Here is a 20,668-nt window from a genome sequence, read left to right as displayed (position 1 = left end):
CAGCACTGCAGTTCCCGTACCAGACAGTGATGCAGCTGGTCAGCACACTCTCAATGGTGCCTCTGTAGAATGTGGTGAGGATGGGTGGAGGGAGACTTGCTCTTTTCAGCCGGCGGAGAAAGTGTAGGCGCTGTTGTGCCTTTTTGGAGAGTGACATGGTGTTGGTGGTCCAGGTGAGATCCTCTGTGATGTGCACCCCCAGGAATTTAGTGCTGCTGACTCTCTCCACAGTCAAGCTGTCGATGGTCAGTGGGGGGTGGTCAACGGAGTTTCTTCTGAAGTCCATCACAACCTCCTTTGTCTTCTCCACATTGAGGGACAGATTGTTTGTGCCACACCACTCAGCCAGCTGTGCCACTTCCTCTCTGTACTGCGTTTCATCGTTGTTGCTGATGAGACCTACCACTGTTGTGTCATCAGCAAACTTGATGATGTGTTTGGAGCTGAACTTGGCAGTACAGTCATGGGTCAGCAGTGTGAAGAGCAGCGGGCTGAGCACACAGCCTTGTGGGGCACCTGTGCCCAGTGTGGTAGTGCTCAAGGTGTTGTTGCCGACACGAACTGACTGAGGTCTTCCAGTTAGAAAGTCCAGGATCCAGTTACACAGGGAATTGTTAAGGCCCAGCAGGTTTAGTTTATTTATGAGCTGTTGTGGGATTATTGTGTTGAATGCCGAGCTGAAGTCAATGAACAGCATTCTAACATAGGAGGCTTTATTTTCTAGGTGGGTAAGAGCCAGGTGGAGGGTGGAGGAAATTGCATCGTCCGTAGAGCGTTTTGGACTGTATGCAAACTGGAGCGGGTCGAGTGTGTTGGGGAGGCTGGCTTTGATGTTATGCATGACTAGCCTCTCAAAGCACTTCATCATGATTGGAGTCAGTGCTATGGGACGGTAGTCATTGAGACAGGACACAGGTGATTTCTTTGGTACCGGTATGATTGTTGTGGATTTGAGACATGTGGGGACAACTGCCTGGCTCAGCGAGGTGTTGAAGATATCTGTTAGGACATCTGTCAGCTGTGCAGCACAGTCTCTCAGAACACGGCCAGGTATGTTGTCAGGACCCGCAGCCTTGCGTGGGTTAATCCTAGATAGGGTCTTCCTTACGTCGGCTGGAGACAGACAGAACGCCCGGTCGTTGGGAGGTGTGGGCAGTTTTTGTGCAGGTGTGTCATTCTGCATTTCAAACCGTGAATAAAAGTGGTTGAGTGCATCGGGGAGGGATATGTCCTCATCACAGGCCTGTGGCGGGGGCTTGTAGTCAGTGATGGTCTGAATGGCTTGCCAAAGGCTCCGTGTGTCTCTGCTGTCTGTGAAGTGGTTGTTGATTTGGGCATATGACCGTTTTGCATTTTTGATGCCACAGGACAGATTGGCTCTTGCTGTTTTGAGGGCTGCTTTATCTCCTGATCTGAATGCTTCATCTCTGGTCTTTAGCAGCCCACGAACCTCTGCTGTCATCCAAGCATGGTCTTGGTGACTGTCACATCATCAGGGCACTTTTTGATGTAAGCAGTCACAGTTTCAGTGTACTCATTCAGGTCTGTGTGGTTGTTGTAGGTGGCTGCCTCTTTAAACATGTTCCAGTCTGTCCATTATTTATTAATTACTAAAGGTTTCACTATATTTTCACTTTAGAATAGGCCTACTCTTGCAGGTTCAAAATAAGTCCTGCATAATTATTTGATAATTATTTATTAATTACTAATGGGCTCCCTATATTTTCACTTTAGAATACTGTTTCAGGTTCTAAGTAATTCTTGCAGAATTATCTAATAATCCTTTATTAATTACTAATGGGTTACCTGTATTTTCACTCTCCCTCAGTCCTTGCCTTACATACAGAAATTGAATTAATAGTAATATGGTATATGCTGAGGAGGCACACATACAGTACTTTATATAAAATATAAAAACTAAGGTAAGTTATCGCATGGCACTGGAGAGGTGGTGGGGTTCCTATCGGATGCTGATTTCTTACAAAACAAACTCAAAACAATTCACTATATAGGCAAAACCTCTGTAAAATTTATTGCATTTATTAATATTGCATTTTCATACTGCTACTACTGCTAATAACATTTATATGAAAGGGTCACAACTCAATGTAATTGTGTATGACTGTTCATTAGTAGTAACTTCATAATTATTTTTATTGAACCTTAACTACAGTGGTGATCGAAAGTTTGGGAACCCCTTGCAGAATCTGTGAAAATGTGGATAATTTTACCAAAATAAGAGAGATCATACAAAATGCATGTTATTTTTTATTTAGTACTGTCCTGAGTAAGATATTTTCCATAAAAGATGTTTACATATAGTCCACAAGACAAAAAAATAGCTGAAATTATTAAAATAACCACATTCAAAAGTTTGGGAACCCTTGGTTCTTAATACTGTGTGTGGTTACCTGGATGATCTACGACTGTTTTTTTTGTTTTGTGATGGTTGTTCATGAGTCCCTTGTTTGTTCTGAACAGTTCAACTGAGCACTGTTCTTCAGAAAAATCCTCCAGGTCCTGCAGAATCTTCGGTTTTCCAGCATCTTTTGCATATTTGAACCCTTTCCAGCAGTAACTGTATGATTTTGAGATCCACCTTTTCACGCTGAGGATGATTGAGGGACTCAAACACAACAATTAAAAAAGGTTCAAACATTCACTGATGTTCCTGAAGGAAACACGATGCATTAAGAGCCGGGGGTGAAATGTATTATTGTATTAATGATTCAGTATTAAAATGCATGAAGAATGATCTGAAAATTCAAGATATGGGGGCAAAAAATGTATATATTTATATAATTTCGTATAGTTAAACAATATCACATGAAGATCGAGCACCGTTCTTTTGTTTTGCTCCAAAAACCATCATGATTACAAATATGATTTTATAAAAGACTTATGTTTTAGACACCATATTTCTTGTTTTTGCTCTGTTTCACCAACAGAAATAATTCCAAACACAGCCACAGCACTGTTTTGCGTCTCTGAGAAACATGACGGTGTTTCGTTCCTGAATGAATCAATCATTTAAATGATTCGGTTCAGTCGCAATGAATCACTTATTAACAGTGACTTGATGCCACCTACTGGTGGTTTTAATTTCATATTTACAGTATTTTTTAATTTAATAGTATTCAATGTTTTATAAATCAAAACGTTTATTCATTTGTAATGGCAGATTAAAGCATCCCATGTCCCTCAGAGCTGCATTAACAGTGAGTAAATATATCTATTCCACTTCAGATGCAGTTTCTGTGTTTCCTCTACATTGCAAAGATGAATTTTGTTGATACTGATTTCATTTGTTTGGTAACAGCCCAAATGTCTTATTATACTAGTTGACTGATTAAATTGAACTCTACTTTTAAAAAAAAAAAATTAAGTTTGAACAATCATATATAAAAAAGTAAAATGTTAGCATTTTATTTTTAAGTTTAATATAAAATAATTGTATTTGTAATTAATACTCCCTTTTTATTTTGAAATATAATAGTATTATCACACTTTATTTTTTTCATTATTTTATTTAAAAAGAAAAATCTAACTAAATAAACTAAATGTGTTTTGTATAACTAAAATAAAAAATTATATTTATAACTCAATAAAGGTTGTTGTTTTTTTTCTCCGGGTGAGTAACTTTTATACTCGGACAAGTAAATGACAAATTTACACATGAGGACAACCACATGAGAATGCTTAATGTCAAGCCCTGCCACTCCTAAATGAGCTTCATGAATTTTCTCCAGCATGTCTGTTGCAGGCTTTGCGGCACTACCAGTCTTGTATTTTTGAACAACAGTCCTTCTGAGAGAGTCAGTTCTTTCTTGAAGGTCCAGTACCAGTATTGCAGGCAGCACACTTCTGATTTGTTTAGGCCATCCTGTTTTGACTACTGCCATCACCATCTGCAGTTCTTTATCTGCTACAGTAGCTTCCTTGACAGCTCTCAATTTCTCTTCCGACATGGGCACAGTATGCTTATAAGCCAGGACACTCCACTAACACTGCAATGGCACAAATGGTAGACCAGTGGTTAACTTTTATGGATGACAAAAAGCTTGTTGGTGCTGTGCTGCTGGATTTCACAGCAGCTTTTGATGTTATTGACCATGACATTTTGCTGTCTAAGCTTAAGTGTTATGGGTTTTCACATCAGTCTGTGTCCTTGATATGCAGTTATCTCTCTGGTAAAAGTCAGCAGGTATTTTTTAATGGGAGCCTTTCTGATTGTAAACAGTTGTCATGTGGTATTCCTCAGGGCAGCTGTTTGGGTCCATTGTTGTTTTCTGTGTTTGTTAATGACTTGTCACATGCTGTTTCAAGAGCAGATGTTGTACTTTATGCAGATGATGCTACAATGTTTTATGCATCACCTACAATAACTGATATAAGTTGCACCTTGCAGAATGAACTTAATGCCATTACAAATTGGGTGAAACTTAATAAATTAGCTCTCAATATATCTAAAACTAAATGTATAGTCTTTGGTACTAAACGTATGCTTGGCAAGCCTTGTAACTTAAATCTAATTATTGATACATCTTTGGTAGGACAGGTGAGTCAGACTAAACTCTTGGGCGTGAAGCTGGATAGTCAGCTCTCTTGGGCTGATCAGATTGACCATATTGTGTCTAAAATGGCCAAAGGCATTGCTTTTTCTCTGAGATGTTCAGCGTATTGTCCACCCTCAGTTATGAAAACAGTTGTCCAGTCTTTAGTTCTGTCACATCTGGGGTATTGCCCAGTAATTTGGTCCAGTGCTACACAGGGACATCTGAAAAAATTACAAATCGTTCAGAATAGAGCCGCAAGAGTAGCCCTTGGTTGCTCTTTTCGCAATTGGACTTAAGAATAAGGCATCTATATCCAACATATGTAATTTTAAGAAGACTCTAAAACAGATGACAATTAATAGTATTACACCAGTTAATTTGTGACTGTTATAGGTACTGACATTTTCAAATGCTGTATGTGTGTGAATGTGTATATGTGGATAAATGCATGCATGGTTAACTGTTAAAAATTACCTGTAAATTTTACAGTAAAATACTGGCAGCAGGGTTGCCAGCCAGTTACTGTAATTTTTACAGTAGCGGTTCTGTAATTTAATTTACAGAATTTTACTGTATTCTTTATTACAGTAAAATTCTGTAAATTAAATTACAGAACCGCTACTGTAAAAATTACAGTAACTGGCTGGCAACCCTGGTGCCAGTATTTTACTGTAAAATTTACAGGTAATTTTTACAGAGGAATTTTGTAAAATGCAGCATATATAATATATTTTCCCAAATGCTGCCAATGACTGGCAGCTGAATTTTAAATGTAAACTATTAACTGCATAAGCTTTAATCAATTGTTAACTGCACAAAGTGTTGTATACTGCATAATTCAATTATAACAAAAAATAATGACACTTGTTTGAAAAACAGGCCAAAATTTATTTAATAACTTTCAAATTTGCATGAATAAAGTAATAAAACAGTGTACTTTGTATTATATTGAACATTTATTTACAAAATGTTATTTTTAAAATGGACAATTAAAGGGTTAGTTCACCAAAAAAGTAAAAATTCTGTCATTAATTACTCACCCTCATGTCGTTCCACATCCGTAAGACCTTCGTTCATCTACAGAACACAAATGAAGATTTTGATGAAATCTGAGAGCTTTCAGTCCCTCCATTGGGTGCAACGCAACTTGCACATTCAAGGTCCTTGAACTAGAATGTGTAAGTTGCGTTGCTCCCAATGGAGGGACTGAAAGCTCTCAGATTTCATCAAAAACTTCATTTGTGTTCTGTAGATGAACGAAGGTCTTACGGATGTGGAACGACATGAGGGTGAGTAATGACAGTATTTTCAACTAACCCTTCAAATGTTTTTAAATTACTTGAAACATATAATTAGCAATCATATACCCTCAACAAAAAGAAGAAATATGCAAACTGTTACTTTATAACCACAAGTTGACCAACATGGTCATAATAAAAATAATTATAAAAACCACAAAGATTCCGATGACTCTTCATCACTTCATGAACAGACCATGGCACCACACACAACAAGGCCCCAAGTCCAACAAACTTCTGATCCAAAAAAAGAACACCACAGGATGCAAAGAGTGGCTAGAAATATTGCAAAGAACAGAGGACAATATATTAGATACATTACAAAACATAATGATACAGCCAGAAACAGATAGAGAGAAGTCAGATACAGATAGAGTATGACAGATACAGGATGACAGATACAGTCAGATACAGACAGAGAATGACGGATACAGTCAGATACAGACAGAGAATGACAGATACAGACAGAGAATGACGGATACAGTCAGATACAGACAGAGAATGACAGATACAGACAGAGAATGACGGATACAGTCAGATACAGACAGAGAATGACAGATACAGACAGAGAATGACGGATACAGTCAGATACAGACAGAGAATGACGGATACAGACAGAGAATGACGGATACAGTCAGATACAGTCAGAGGATGACAGATACAGTCAGATACAGAGAATAATAAAAGGAAAATTAGATCTTGATGTGTGTGTACTTACATTTCAGAAATTCCACTGAAAATCCATCACTTTGCAAAGAAGAGTGGCAACATGTGGGTTCACTGCAACTTGTTTCTTCTGTACCATTTGCCCGGTCGTTTTAGATGGCACTTTTCCTTTCGACTTCTTTGTTCCTCTCTCCGGATTAATACCTACAAAGCGTCTAAAGGATCATGAAACAGACAATATGTAATTAAGATGCGTTTCTCTACTCCAGTGAGGACCTCCCAGAAAGTTTTAGATGTCCACTAATTAATTAAACCACCTGTTTTAACTCATTAGCTTGCTGGTGTTAAATGAGGAGACATCTAAATCATTTGCCCTGAAAAATTTTATGTCTTCTCGAGTTGAGAAGCATTGTGTTAAAGGCCTCAACAGATATAACACATAACATATCTACATAGATAAAATGAAAGTTCTGATATAACATATCAACATATGTAAAATACTGGTACTGAAGTTGTTAGAATTCAACCATTACCTTTGAATGAACTCCAAGGTACATGCTGCCTCCTCCTGGTACTCAAGATTGAATATATAGTACGATGCGAACAGAGTGGCAAGGCCAGACAGGAAGCTGGGCTGAATGCCCTCACACACAACCTCGCCTTCAATAGTCAGCATCCAGTGTCCACTCGTCAAAGTGTCTCCTAAAACAACCACATGTTACAAGTCATTTTTAACTATACCATTTTTATCTTTCAGCTTTTTACATTTAAACTATATTTTAATATGTAAGAGTACATGAACTCATTCTTTTAAACCAAAGTCAACAAGAGGCATTACAAACAAACAATAAGCAAATTAGAGCAAATGTCCAACTGAACAAATAAAAAAAACAATTCTATATAAAAAGGCAAAAAAACCGACAATGGGGGCAGAACATCAGTGTAATGTAATACTGGTAACACCGAGTACCGCAGCAAGCATAAAGCCAACAAGACAGCCTTACAAAAATACTCCACTGAAATTTAAATGGAGGAACACAACATAAGAAAAATCCTTAATATAGACAGAAACCAGAAAAAACAAACAAAGTACAGAGGTACAAAGTACACAGTTAAAGTGGTTACATATACACGATTTTCTTTTCTGGTCAAGTCCAAGTTCTGGTCAATTAAGAGAGTACACTTACCAAGCACAAATAGTCGTGGGCTCCCAGGTATGGTGTGTGTCGCTTGAAGGTCAGCTGCTGTGGCGCACCTCTATAAAGGGGAGAAAAAAAAACATTAACTGTCCATATAAACTAATACAAGAACATACAAAAACAAAAAAATAGTGGTTTTCAGCAATATACTTACATTCGCAAGAAGCAGAAGACCATCCAGATCCTCTCGGAAATGTGCCAGGATGAGTTTGATCACAAGGGGTCCAACTCAGAAAACAATGCTATCTGGAGTCAGACATGGATAGAAGGAACAAGGCACAAAAAAGCGCGCGTAACCTCCCGAAAAATGCATTTTAAACAGTTAAATGCTCTACGTTTTACATGCTAATTGGCACTATATCAGGTATAAATTCCAACTGACGCAAAAAAAGAACATTAATAAAAAAAATAATAAAAAAAAACAGCCGACAAGCCAACGAATGCAACAGCCACCTATAAGTAAATTATCTTTATTGCTAACTGGAACTGCCCTCTCAACTTCCCAACTGAACTGCACAAACGCAAGTCAACAACAGATTCGAGCAAGAACCCAGAAGCAAAACTCCAGAAAAATATTCTACAACTACAATAAGTCAACTCGTTTGTTTATAGGTCGGCGTTGCACATGCTCAGTTCATTTGTTCAAGTGTCACAGCACTGATAAGGTGCCCTCTGCAAAAATACAAGTTTGACAGCCGAAAGACATAAACACAGATATCTGTAAATACCGTATTTAAACGTAAATAAACATTCGGTTGCGTTATAGTAATACATTAACTATACAAGGCAGACTTTATATCAAACAGATGTTAAAGTGTTCACATTACCTGAAGTTAACAAAGGCCCACAAATCCACTCCTCGCTGGTCAAACGCTTGGAACAGCACCATTCTCCCATTCAGCGACGCTGAGCGGGCTGACCGCGAGGCTTTAGCAACGCATTTTCATTTCTGCAGCCGAGTTAACAGATGACTAAGTAACCTGTGCAAATTTTACACCTTAAAATCATCACGACGAAGTGTGCTGATCAACACGAAGTTCTCGTGAATAACCTTACCCACTGGTGTCACTGAATCATGTAATTCATAATTTAGGAACTCTATGTTCTACCCATAGATGCTATAAAATCCTACCGCGACCGCGCTGCTGAAACCCCGCGCAAGTCTCCTTCGAGCACAGTGGACGGAGGAAGCGTGAATCCGGGGTTAACGTTACCAATATTAACTGCGAATGTATATACCTTCATATACTAGTCTATGACAGTTACTAAACATGAAAAATAAAAAAATAAAAGTCACTTACCACAGTTGTGAATCACTCTGCCGCTCCCAGAATCTCGACCGTTGAAGATCCCAAGATGGCGCTGAAGATTTGAAATTGACAGCAATATTCTGTAAATTTGAGTCAAACCGCCACGCGACCCCAGAATGCATTGCGGTTTACAGCAATATGCTGTATTATTAAAAAAACAGCCAGCTGCTGTAAAATAGTGCTGTAATTTTTACAGCAATTCATTACAGTGTATGTTATATGTATGTTATATTTATGTATGTATATTTGTGTATTTTAATTGTATACACGTTTCACCACTTTTATGGGCCCCAGGAAGACTAGCAACCACATTGTGGAAGCTAATGGGGATCCAAATAAATAAATAAATAAATGGGCAGACATTCTGACAATTGGTGTACTTCCAAGTCTCTGTCCAGTAGTTGTTCTGTTTGTTCCTCCAGGTAGGCTCTGCTAAGCGTATCTGCTATTTTCAACTCTTTTCCAGGTTTGTAGGTTACCTGCAAGTCATAGGGCTGGAGTTTCATCAGCATCCTCTGCAGACGTGGTGGGGCTTTCTGAAGAGGCTTTTTGAACACTGTCTCCAGTTGCTTGTGGTCTGACTATACTCTTACTGTCTTCCCATAAAGGTACTGGCTGAATTTTTCACATCCATACACGATGGCTAAAAGCTCTTTTTCAATCTGAGCATACCTTTTCTGACAGTCAGTCAGTGATCACGAACCATATGCTACTGGATTCTCTTCCTGCAGGATAACAGCTCCCAAACCCTCCAAGCTAGCATCAACAGAAAGAGTCACGTCCTTGTTGACATCAAAGAATCTGAGAATTGGGGCATTGCTCAACTGTGACTTAAGTATCTCAAAACTCTTTTGCTGTAATGTTTCCCAGTGCCACTCCACTCCACTTTCCAGAAGTTTCCTCAGCTGCGCACTGGTCTCAGACAGGTTTGGAAACTTTGCGAGGTATTGAACCATGCCAAGAAACCTCATTAACGCAGATTTGTCTTGTAGTTTGGGTATCTGGCTTCAGACCTTCTCCACATGCCCGATGTACTTTATTTCATTCGGATCTTGCACTTTTCCCGATTTAATTTCAAATTGATTTTTACTTTTTGCTCTCTAGAAGCTTCTTAAGCCTTGTACACTGTTCCACATTTTCTCCCCATACGAGTATATCATCCATGATATTTACAACTCCTTCCAGGTCTTCAAGCCTTTAAGGTATGCACTTCTGGAAGACTTCTGGAGCTGAGGATACTCCAAAAGGTAACCTCTTGAAACAGTACCTTCAGAAAGGTGTATTGAATGTGCAAAGCTTGGAACTTTCTTCATCTAACTGGATTTGCCAAAATCCATGTTTGGCGTCTAACACTGGGAAAACTTTTGCTTTTGGCATTTCACTCACGACTTCTTCAGCTGTCTTGAGTGGAAAGTGTTCTCTTTTTATAGCTTTATTCAAGTCTTTTGGGTCAATGCAGATGCAAAGTTTGTTCGGCTTTACAATAGTCTGTCACAATTCCGGTTCATGGTCTTCCGTACACTCACCATCAGAGGTCACCCTTCCATTATATTGACTCTTGCACCACACTACTGTTGTACTTCACCCTCGGACTACAATTCCCATCATCCATTGCACTGACGACACATATACACAGCTGATTGCACTACTCACACCTGAGAATTATCACACAATCACGCACCCTACTTAAACCATGGACGACTTCTCTGCCGAGTATTGTTCTGCGTTTAGTATTCTCTAAGTGTTAACTACCTTACCAAGCCATTCTGTGTTTATGTTTAGCTCTGAGTCTGGTTCTGCATTAAGCACTCTCCAAGTGTTAGCCGAGCCTTCTGTGTTTATGTCTAGCTCCGAGTCTGGTTCTGCGTTAAGCACTCTCCAAGTGTTAGCCGAGCCTTCTGTGTTTATGTCTAGCTCCGAGTCTGGTTCTGCGTTAAGCACTCTCCAAGTGTGAGCTGCCTTACCAAGCCATTCTGTGTTCTCTAAGTCTATGTTTAGTTTATTTTCTTTATAGTCTCGTTTCCTGTTTCCTGCCCTTGTATCGTGGATTAACCCTTGTCTCACTGTTTCGGACTCTGTGTATACCTAGTTTGGATTAGTGCTCCGGTTATCGGACCTCTTCTAAAGCCCTCTGGATATTGTTCGCCGATCGAGGACCCACGCACGCTTGTGTCTTGCCCGTGTCATACCCGTTTGCTGGTGTTTTGACCCTGCCTGTTGTTTTTCTATGTTTATTAATAAAAGCTTGCTAATGGATCCGCACGTCTCTCGTCTCATCGGTGCCGTTACACAGTCACCATACTATTGATCCAATCAGTTGGTTCTGTTTGTTTCTTGATGACTCCAAGTCTTTCCATTCTGTTAAATTCTCTCTATATTTTGTCTTTTAGTGCTATCGGGACTTTTCTGGGTGGATGTATCACAGGTGCCATGGGTGGATCAATTTTGATGTGATGTACACCTGGTATGCATCCCAATCCATTGAACGCATCATCAAACTCCTTCAGAATGTCTGTTTTCTTTACAGTCTACTTTGTAGATTATTTTGACAAGTCCTAACTCTGTGCACGCCGATCTTCCTAGGATGGCAGGTGAGTCTTTCTCGATAACTTGGAACTCGATCTCAGCTTCATTGTCTTTAAACTGGTAGATGAGTTTTGTCGTACCCTTTGATTCCGTCTTATGGCCAGAATACGAAACTAACATAGTTTTACTTGCACAGTGACACTGATTTCCCTGCAACTCCTAGAAAGTCTTTGTACGAGATTACATTGCACTCTGCTCCCGTATCCAATTTAAAAGAGTGCTTTTTTGTTTACTTTAAGTGTTTCTGTCCACTTGTCAGTCTTCAGCACCGTGGCATCAGTCACTTTATTAACTTGCATCTCGACTTTATTTCCAGTCTGCTTCTCTTCGATGGCACCCACAAACAGTTCTGTTTGATCCTCTTGTTCAATCTCATGAACTTTCTTCATTGAAAACCTTGTTTTGTCTTACTGTTTTTGCATTTTGCACATCCTGCCGAAGTGTTTTTTTTTCTGCGACAGACCTTGCATATTTGCCTATATGTGGGACACTTCCTCTGCAGATAAGCTCCAATATATCTAAATTTCTGAAGGAAGCTGATAACAGAGATGTGGGAAACAGGTAAACTGAGAAAGATTAAATAACTTTAAACTTTTTTTTAACATTAATCCAGGGCTCTACGCTTTACTTTTTAGGAGCGCTTGTGCTCCTAATTTAAAAAAAATTAGGAGCACGGTCAAAAATTTAGGAGCACCTTCAAATCAATAATCAACAATTCTGATAAAAAATTAACCTTCCCATTACGAGGTGATATTTGACTCCTTAAAGTGATTTACAGGGTATTTTGTTTTTACCTTTTGTAATGGCATTTTTCTAACTTCATTAAAAGTATGTCATTTGTCAAATTCAAAAAAATATATATATTTTTCATCATTTCTAATTAAAACAACAGAATAAAAACAAGTAGAATAAGATACCAATCAAATCAGTATTTAAGAAATAAATTTGTACTACAGAGGTGGCACAGAAGAACACACAAGTGGCTTGTAGGTGTATTTTCAGATGTTTAATGAGGCTCAGAGGTTGCATAAGTGCAATTAAATTCATGTTGAGATTAATGTTTTAATTATACAATTTTGAATGTAGAAATATTAAATGATTTAAATAAAAGATACTTTAAAAATTAAATTAAAACCACCAGTAGGTGGCGGTATGTCACTGATTTGATCACTGAATCATTCATTTAATTGACTCGTTCGAACGGCTGATTCATTCAGTCTTTATGAATGGTTCATTGAATCATTGACTCACTAGATTCGTTTAAAAACGCAGTTCATTCATAAAAGAAACACCGCTGTGTTTGAATGGAGATGCACAGCGGCTTGGCTGGGACTTTGTTTGAAACCATTTTAGAGCAAAATAAGGCAATAGTGTTGTTGTCAGACAATATAAGTCACTTAATATTAACTTGTTTAATGAACTGTTGTATTAAATCAATATCACATTTGCAAACTCCCTTAATAATCATTAAAAGCTGTCACTCATCTTTTAGTTCATCGCGATCTCACAAAACTCTATAATCAACGAAGCTCTACACTGCACAATGAATCATTATTTACACTCGGTCTACACCTTTTTTTTTTCCTTTTTTTGTATAATGAGAGGATGCATCAAAACACGCAAGTACGTTAGAAACTCCTTCAGCACAAATATGTTGATCGGGTCAGTCGCACTGGTGCTCCTAAATATTTGTTCATAGTCGCACGCAGCAGTTTATGGTCGCACTGTAGAGCCCTGCATTAATCACTTCATATGCATTTTTCATATATTTGCCTATATCATCATGCATTTGTTAGACTTATTTAAAGTTATTTTAATAAGGTTTTGACATCCAAACATTAGTGAGTGATGTTAAAATGTATTTTATTTCTGTGATCAAAGCTGAATTTTCAGCATCATTACGCTTTAGTTTTACATGATTATTCAGAAATCATTCTAATATGCTGATTTGCTGCTCAGGAAATATTCCTGATTCGTTTTTTTTTTTTTTTTTTTTTTTTGTGTTTTCAGGATTCCTTGATGAACAAAGTTGAAAATGAACAGTGTTTATTTGAAACAAATATTTCCACTCCCTTCTCATCAATTTAAAGGTCCCATGGCATGAAAATTTCACTCTGAGATTTTTTAACATTAATATGAGTTCCCCTAGCCTGACTATGGTCCCCCAGTGGCTAGAAATGGTGAGGTGTAAACCGAGCCCTGGGTGGGTATCCTGCTTCGTCTTTGAGAAAATGAAAGCTCAGATGGCCCGATCTGGAATCTTCCCCTTATGTCGTCATACGGGGAAAGGTTACCTCCCCTTTCTCTGCTTTGCCCGCCCATGAGAAAATGAGCTACGACCGTGCGAGGCGAGCGAGAGACATCATGGCTTGCAAACGAGCTAAGCACTGTTTTGCGTCGAAGTAATAAACTGCGCGTATTAACTGACAAATTATGTTCATATTTAAAAGTCCAAACAGTCAGTAAGCGACAAGTGCTTGTAAATGATTTATACTAATCTGCTGATTTAAGGCAAACTGAAAGCGTTGCTTCTCTATGGAGCGATTTTCGTGCCAATATTTATCAAACAAATCCAGTGTTTTGCAAATAAACACAATCTGCTTTGCAAAGAAAAACTCGACTTTCAAACAAACGCAAAGTGATTTTCAAATACAAAACTCTATTTGAGAGAAAATGCAGAGGTATGGACAAATGTATTGTGTGTTACAACTGTGAGACTCATTTGCCTTTTTATGAGGAAGGCTTGATTTTCTCACAAATGCGACAGGCTGATTTTCTCACAAATGCACAGGCTGATTTTCTCACAAGTGCAGGCAGATTTTCTCACATGTACAGTTGAGCAACTTTCTTTTCCAAAACAGCAGATGGCGCTGTTGGTCAATTTACGCTAGTCTCCCAAGACCTGAAACACCTCTTTACCTTTTCAGACCAATATGAGATGGGGAACAGGTGAGTGTCTGGCTTACTAGATCTATAATTAACCATTTAGATTTTCACAAAGCAACCCTACTACAGTGTCAGTGAAATTCACAACAAGTGCTGTAAAGTTGTTAACATGATTGATTAGTTCAAAAATCAGAGGTGACCTGGCTAAACATTTAACTAGTCTTTCCCTATAAAAACTGATCCATTCTCCGTACCTCTTATCCTCTGTTGGATCGCGGGATATAGAAGGTACATATACATATATATTGATACAATTGTTCAACATTCAAAACGATGCAAATGTATAATAGATAGCAACAATATTGTGTACCAAAAATGAAAGCTTAGACAATTTAATTTAGTATTAGATATAGTAATATCACCCAAGAGGTCATTAATTATTAATAAAAAAAATGAAAACAAATCACATTATTTAGTGCAATATCTAAAACTTTTTTTTAAATGATGTAACTGTGCAATCATTTGTCGAAAATAATTATGTATTTTTTAGCTAAGCAAAATGATGAATATTTATTTTCTGGTGTCACTCTTGTCCTGTCAATTGGGGAGAAGGATCAATGATAGGATCACGCTGATATAATACTAAATTCATAATTTTAATAAGCAGTGGTTTAATAAACAGCGTGCTACATGGGTGAAGATACACTCTGGACAGCGAGGACTCTTCTAGGAGTGACTCAGATGACCAACGTTTGCATTTTAAAGAGCCACTAATATAATTCCTGACGGTAGCCTTTTATTCTTAAATTCATGAGTTAAAATGTTGCTCGGCCATATATAAAAAGCTACATCATTTTAGTTGAATTTTTCCAAACAGGCTATTGTCAGACTAAAATCTGCTGGTATATTGGTTGAAATATGAAATATCTCCTTACAGGCCACTTTTAGTTTTAAATGTTGTACAAGGCATGTATATTACTATATATAAACATAAATATGATAAACTATGATATCCCTTATGAAAATTAAAGTTGTTTTTACTATTGTAAAAGTGTGATAACCATGTTTTTTTTGCAGGTTGCCATTTCAATATAGGCAGCTTTACTACAAATACCATGGTATTTATTTAGTAAAACCATGGCTAATTTTCATAAGGGATATTAATGTTTAGATTATATTTTGATACATTTATATAGCTGAATCACAATAAAGCTCACCTGAACTTAAACTAGTTTGATTATAGTAGCCTATTTGTATAATTAGATTAGCCTACTCCTTTCAGTAGGTTGTCTATGTGTAGTTTTATACTTGTTTAAACGTTTACTGCAGAGGTACCCTACAGCATTTCTCTCCACTGTAGGCTATGTTTCAACATATATACAGTAGAAGAAAGACAATAAATCTTACTTGACCTAACATAAAAATTAAATTCAAAATGCTTTCATTTTTGGTACACAATATTGTACGCTATCCACTATACATTTGCATTTTAGTATTACAATATATTGTGACACGATATATTGTTATACCCCTGCATTGTTTTGAATGTTGAACAATTGTATCAATATATATGTATATTCTATATCCCGCGATCCAGCAGAGGATAAGAGGTACGGAGAATGGATCAGTTTTTATAGGGAAAGACAGCCTAGTTAAATGTTTAGCCAGGTCACTCTTGATTTTTGAACTAATCAATCATGTTAACAACTTTACAGCACTTGTTGTGAATTTCACTGACACTGTAGTAGGGTTGCTTTGTGAAAATCTAAATCTAAATGGTTAATTATAGATCTAGTAAGACAGACACTCACCTGTTCCCCATCTCATATTGGTAAGGTAAAGAGGTGTTTCAGGTCTTGGGAGACTAGCGTAAATTGACCAACAGCGCCATCTGCTGTTTTGGAAAAGAAAGTTGCTCAATTGCACATGTGAGAAAATCTGCCCACACTCGTGTGAGAAAATCAGCCTGTCGCATTTGTGAGAAAATCAAGCCAAGTTTCTTCATAAAAAGGCAAATGAGTCTCACAGTTGTAACACACAATACATATTTGTCCATACCTCTGCATTTTCTCTCAAATAGTTTTGTATTTGAAAACCACTTTGCGTTTGTTTGAAAGTCAAGTTTTTCTTTGCAAAGCAGATTGTTTATTTGCAAAACACTGGATTTGTTTGATAAATATTGGCACAAAATCGCTCCATACTTCTCTGCCGCTCGCTGCTCAGAACAGACGCCGAGAGAGGCGACACTTCCCCGGAAGAGAGACCTCGTGCTCGCGGGGCAGTACTGGAGACATCTTCCAACTGAATGATAAGGTTCTCTTTCATAGGTTCACTCAACGCTGCGTGGCTTACGCAATGGGAACACCCCCAGGTGTGACGATTGTCTGAAGCCCTTATAGAATCACGCCAATTCATTGGCTGATGGCGTGAGATGCCGCCCCTACGTCATACGTGATTGACATAGACCCGCGATCGCGCCATCTTACTCCTCAGATTTTCCTCTCTTCAGAAGTGTTCGCTTCTCGCGGTTTTTCTGGCCCATTTCTCGAAGACGTTTTAGTCTGGGATTCTTTCCACTTCAGCGACCGCATCTGTGGAATTGTATTCTCCTAGTGGTGTGTGGAATGGATTTTAGTCCAAATTGAGGATATTTTATATACTGCGGCCTCCGACTCTGAGGACTTCGGAGCCGTGTCATTCGACGTTCTCCCGCCTAGCGGCCAGGAGGCGCGGCCTTCTCCGGCCTATACTGAACTCGTGGACGTTTTGGCGCGCACCACTGAGAAGTTGAGCTTAGATTGGCCGGACGAGCCTCGCGAGTCCCAGTCATCTAAGCTCGACGAGCGTTTCCTCAGTGGCTCTGGTTCGCGCCCGGCGAGGAGAAAGTTGCCTTTCTTCCCTGACCTGCATCACGAGATTTCCAGGTCTTGGAAGCAGCCTTTCTCCTCCCACCTCACTAATGCGGCGGCCGCTGACTTCACCAACCTCGTTGGTTCTGTGGAGCAGGGGTACGCCGCAGTCCTGGCGATCGAGGATACGCTTGCTGCACACCTCTCGCCGACTTCCGCCCCCTCGTGGAAGTCCCGCCCTCTCCTTCCGTCCAAGCCGTGTAGAACCACCTCTGCTTTGGTCGGTAAGTCCTACATGGCAGCGGGACAGGCAGGTGCAGCTCTCCACACTATAGCCATCCTTCAGGCCTACCAAGCGGAGGTACTGAAGGAGATGGATGAGGGGGATGGTGTGACCCCCGAGGCTGTTAAGGAGCTTCGCTGGGCTACCGACTTGGCCCTTCGTGCTACTAAGCATACAGCGCGGGCGGTTGGGCGCAGTATGGCAGGATTGGTGGCGGCTGAACGCCACCTGTGGCTGAATCTGACGGAGATCAGGGAAAAGGAGAAGGCTTTCCTCCTTGACGCCCCGATCTCCAGCTCTGGCTTATTTGGTGACGCGGTTAACACCGTAGTCGATAAGTTCAGGGCTGCTAAAACGCAGTCAGCTGCGTTTAAGCAGTTCATGCCACGTCGTGCACGCGAACCCAGAAGGGAGCCAGTCGGTAGAGTGAGCGATCGCGATCCGGTGCATCCCCCACTGTACACGGTCTGGGGAGCCCGTGGTCGTTCCGCTACTCGCCAGCGCCCCCGCAAGCGGATAGATTTGAAACGCCCGAACAAGCCCCCCGCGGCGGCTTCTTCGGGTCGCTCCTTATATGAGTATCAGGAAGAGGAGAGCTTCCCCCGCCTCGTTGGATCGCGACGGAGCGTTAAAACGTTTCTGTCCGTCTCTGAGATGCTCTCCTCCGCCAACTGCGCCATCCTCGCCGGTAGTGACGTCTCGAGGAGCGCAGGCCACTTCCCCTCTTCGGCGACCTTTGAAGGTAAGAGACACTTCAGGTTTTCTCCCCTCACGAGTTGCTGCAGACATTGTACACGCGGTAAGGGACGCCCAGCGCTTTCCCCCCGCGCCAGTATCTCCTGCCCTTGCCTTTATAGCCTCATTAGGTCATGCCTCCGTGCACGAGGACGCTGTGAGCTCTCCTCTGCTTCGGCTAGATACATGCCCCTCCCTTCAGGGGGACGTTCAAAGCAGGGGACCCCGTGTTGGTATCCCCCTTGATATGTTCCACTCCGCTACCTCTGGGACCTGCCGGGAGTGTCGCCCTGGATTCTTTGTACGATCCAGTTTGGTGACACACTCCAATTTGCACGCACGGCTTCTTCAGCCGTTAATTTCTAGTCCCGAAGAAGGATGGGGGTTTGCGTCCTATACTAGATCTACGCAGGCTGAATTACTCTCTCTACAGAGGGAAATTCAGGATGCTGACGCTCAAGAGCATTCTTTCCCAAGTCCGAGAGGGGGACTGGTTCGTCACTGTCGACTTGAAGGATGCCTACTTCCACATCCAGGTGGTTCAGAGACACAGGAAGTTCCTCAGGTTCGCCGTCGGGGGAAAGGCTTACCAATACAGGGTTCTTCCCTTTGGGCTAGCTCTGGCCCCAAGGACGTTCACCAAGTGTATGGATGCGGCTCTAGCCCCGCTGAGGCTCCAGGGCATCCGCATCTTCAACTACCTGGACGACTGGCTCGTTCTAGCCAGTTCCAGGGAGCAGGTGATTTGTCACAGGGATTCTCTCCTTCTCCACCTTCGTGCGCTTGGCCTCCGGCTGAATGGCCAGAAGAGCGTGCTCACTCCAGCCCAGCAGACCACATTTTTGGGGGTCTGTCTGGACTCAACCTCGATGCAGGCCCGTCTGGCCCCTGCTCGGGTGGAAAGCATCCAGTCGTGCTCGGCCCGCTTCAGGCTAGGCCGTCGCGTATCAGTGGGCCTGTGTCGCAGGCTCCTGGGCCTCATGGCAGCGGCTTCCCCGGTTCTTCCCTTGGGGCTGCTCCATATGAGACCATTCCTCTGGTGGATGAAGTCCCTTAGTATTCACCCCTCTTGGCCGTCCCTCCGCCTACTAAGAGTGTCAGGCGCCTGTCTTCGCTCCCTCTTAGTGTGGCGGGCCCTCAATTTTCTCCACACAGAAGTGAATGTGGGGTTAGTCTGCCGTCGCCAAATGATAGAGACGGATGCTTCCCTCTCAGGGTGGGGGGCGGTCTTCGAAGGAAGGCCGGCTTGCGGTGTTTGGTGACCTGGCACATAAACGGTCTGGAATTGAGAGCGGTTCACCTAGCTCTCACTCACTTTCTTCCATTCCTGGCGCACTCTCACGTCATCGTCAGGACGGACAACATGGCGGTGGTGTCTCACATCAATCGCCAGGGGGGCTCCCGATCGCGCACCCTGAACAGGCATGCACGTCGGCTGCTTCTTTGGGCACAGGGCAGATTCTTGTCCCTGAGAGCGGTCCATGTCCCAGGGGTCCTGAACCTAGCGGCGGACTTTCTGTCGAGGCAAAAACTCAGGTCGGGGGAATGGATGCTGAACCACCGGACGGTGGATCAGATTTGGGAACGTTTCGGCGCAGCAGAGGTGGACCTCTTTGCGTCTCAGGAGTCGACCCAATGCCCCCTTTGGTTCTCCCTCTCTCATGCTGCCTCTCTGGGGATAGATGCGCTAGCGCACCCCTGGCCAGACATGAGTCTGTATGCTTTCCCTCCGGTCAAGCTCATCCCGGCAGTATTGTGCAGGGTGAGAACATACGGAGTCCGTCTTCTCCTAGTAGTCCCGTTTTGGCCTTCCCAGACATGGTTCTCGGAGTTGGTCTCCCTTCTGGAGGGCGAGCCATGGGAGATTCCAGTCAGGAAAGACCTGCTGTGTCAGCTTCAGGGCAGAATTTGGCACCCACATCCGGAGATCTGGAAGTTGTGGGTATGGCCGATCATAGGTCGCCCTTAGCTTTTGGTCTCTCAGATGGAGTCCGTGAGACCATTAATAGTGCCAGGGCCCTTTCCACTAGGAAGCTCTACACCTCCAAATGGAGGGTTTTTGAATCCTGGTGCTTGGCTCATGTTGTAGACCCAGTTAACTGCCCGGTTGGTTCAGTGCTGGAGTTCCTGCAGGATAAGTTTTCGGCTGGAGCGGCCGCTGCCACCTTGAGGGTCTACGTTGCGGCTATTGCTGCTCGAAGGGACTCAGACGATGTCCCGCTGGGTAAACATCGTTTAGTATCCTCCTTTATACGTGGGGTTAAGCGCTTGAGGCCGGTTTGTCCTCCTAGTTTCCCTTG

This window comes from Barbus barbus, assembly GCF_936440315.1.
Source record: "Barbus barbus genome assembly, chromosome: 12".
NCBI lineage: Eukaryota > Metazoa > Chordata > Actinopteri > Cypriniformes > Cyprinidae > Barbus > Barbus barbus.
Note: the sequence above shows the minus strand (reverse complement) of the source record.